Source organism: Palaemon carinicauda, chromosome 5 (assembly GCF_036898095.1).
Source record: "Palaemon carinicauda isolate YSFRI2023 chromosome 5, ASM3689809v2, whole genome shotgun sequence".
NCBI classification, from domain to species: Eukaryota; Metazoa; Arthropoda; class Malacostraca; order Decapoda; family Palaemonidae; genus Palaemon; species Palaemon carinicauda.
Genome location: NC_090729.1, coordinates 190,977,787 through 190,980,286, shown reverse-complemented (window position 1 = coordinate 190,980,286; position 2,500 = coordinate 190,977,787). Strand labels below are relative to the sequence as shown.

Sequence of the window (2,500 nt, the reverse complement as noted above, 5' to 3'; positions counted from 1 at the left end):
AGGTGATGGTTTTTTAGATATATTTTTTAGTCACCATTAATATTATATAGATGTTTATAGGCCTAGATAAGGTCAGTAACATGTGGTCGGTTTTTTTTTTTTTTTTGGTCATTAATTTCTAGTCAACATTAATGTTCTATAGGCCTATATAATTCCAGTGAAAGGTGATGGTTTTTTAGATATATTTTCTAGTCACCATTAATATTATATAGATGTTTATAGGCCTATATAAGGTCAGTGACATGTGGTCGGTTTTTTTTTCATTAATTTCTAGTCAACATTAATGTTCTATAAGCTTATATAATTCCAGTGACAGGTGATGACTTTTTCAATCTTTATTATTAAAAAGTTATTTTCTAGTAATCATTAATATTCTATAGGTCTATATAAGCCTATATAAAGTCATGGCACATGTGTATTATTTTATAGTCACTAATAATAAAGGCCTATAAAATTCCAGTGACAGGATATGGCTTTTCCAATCCTTATTATTGGAAAGTTATTATTTTCTAGTCGTCATTAATAGTCTGTAGGTCTATATAGGCCTATATAAAGTCATGGGACATGTGTATTATTTTACAGTCACTAATAATAAAGGACTATATAATTCCAGTGACAGGTGATGGCTTTTTTATCCTTATTATTGAACTTATTATTTTCTAATCACCAATAATATTTTATAGGTCTATTTAGGTTTATATAATTTTAGTGACAGGTGATATTTTTTTTATCCTTTATTTTGAAATTATTTTCTTGTCACCATTATTATTCTATAGGCCTATATAATTCTAGTGACAGGTAAGATCTTTTTATCCTTATTGAAATATTATTTTTAGTCACCATTATTATTCGATAGGCCTATATAATTTCAGTGAGATGTGAGGTCTATTTTTTCATCCTTATTCATGAAAAGTTATTTTCTGGTCAACATTAATATTTTATAGGCCTATAAAATTCCAGTGACAGGTGATGGCTTTCATTATCCTTATTGCTGGAAAGTTATTATTTTCTAGTCACCATTAGTATTCTATAGGTTTACATAGGTCTATAAAATTTCAGTGACAGGTCACCATTATTATTGTTTAGGCCTATATAATTTCAATATTATTGTTCTGGCCTATATAATTTCACTGACAGGTGAAATTTGTTATTTTCCTCCTTATCACTGACATACTGTACATTAAAAAAAAAAGTTGCCACCAATGATTTTGTAAAATTTGTTATTTTCCTCCTTATCACTGACATACTGTACATTAAAAAAAAAAGTTGCCACCAATGATTTTGTAAAATTTGTTATTTTCCTCCTTATCACTGACATACTGTACATTAAAAAAAAAAGTTGCCACCAATGATTTTGTAAATTTGTTATTTTCCTCCTTATCACTGACATACTGTACATTAAAAAAAAAAGTTGCCACCAATGATTTTGTAAAATTTGTTATTTTCCTCCTTATCACTGACATACTGTACATTAAAAAAAAAAGTTGCCACCCAATGATTTTGTAAAATTTGTTATTTTCCTCCTTATCACTGACATACTGTACATTAAAAAAAAAAGTTGCCACCAATGATTTTGTAAAATTTGTTATTTTCCTCCTTATCACTGACATACTGTACATTAAAAAAAAAAGTTGCCACCAATGATTTTGTAAAATTTGTTATTTTCCTCCTTATCACTGACATACTGTACATTAAAAAAAAAAGTTGCCACCAATGATTTTGTAAAATTTGTTATTTTCCTCCTTATCACTGACATACTGTACATTAAAAAAAAAAGTTGCCACCAATGATTTTGTAAAATTTGTTATTTTCCTCCTTATCACTGACATACTGTACATTAAAAAAAAAAGTTGCCACCAATGATTTTGTAAAATTTGTTATTTTCCTCCTTATCACTGACATACTGTACATTAAAAAAAAAAGTTGCCACCAATGATTTTGTAAAATTTGTTATTTTCCTCCTTATCACTGACATACTGTACATTAAAAAAAAAAGTTGCCACCAATGATTTTGTAAAATTTGTTATTTTCCTCCTTATCACTGACATACTGTACATTAAAAAAAAAAGTTGCCACCAATGATTTTGTAAAATTTGTTATTTTCCTCCTTATCACTGACATACTGTACATTAAAAAAAAAAGTTGCCACCAATGATTTTGTAAAATTTGTTATTTTCCTCCTTATCACTGACATACTGTACATTAAAAAAAAAAGTTGCCACCAATGATTTTGTAAAATTTGTTATTTTCCTCCTTATCACTGACATACTGTACATTAAAAAAAAAAGTTGCCACCAATGATTTTGTAAAATTTGTTATTTTCCTCCTTATCACTGACATACTGTACATTAAAAAAAAAAAGTTGCCACCAATGATTTTGTAAAATTTGTTATTTTCCTCCTTATCACTGACATACTGTACATTAAAAAAAAAAGTTGCCACCAATGATTTTGTAAAATTTGTTATTTTCCTCCTTATCACTGACATACTGTACATTAAA

General features: G+C 27.6%; 1 protein-coding gene and 1 long non-coding RNA gene across 2 annotated transcripts in view; both read left to right on the top strand.

Moving 5' to 3' along the window:
- LOC137640740 (uncharacterized) overlaps positions 1–2,500 on the top strand; it is a 464,418-nt gene that overhangs the window by 382,271 nt on the left and 79,647 nt on the right. The window lies entirely within an intron of this gene.
- The window catches only part of LOC137640739 (zinc transporter ttm-1-like), a 30,905-nt gene that overhangs the window by 24,762 nt on the left and 3,643 nt on the right, over positions 1–2,500 (top strand). The gene's annotated exons all lie outside the window — the stretch shown is intronic.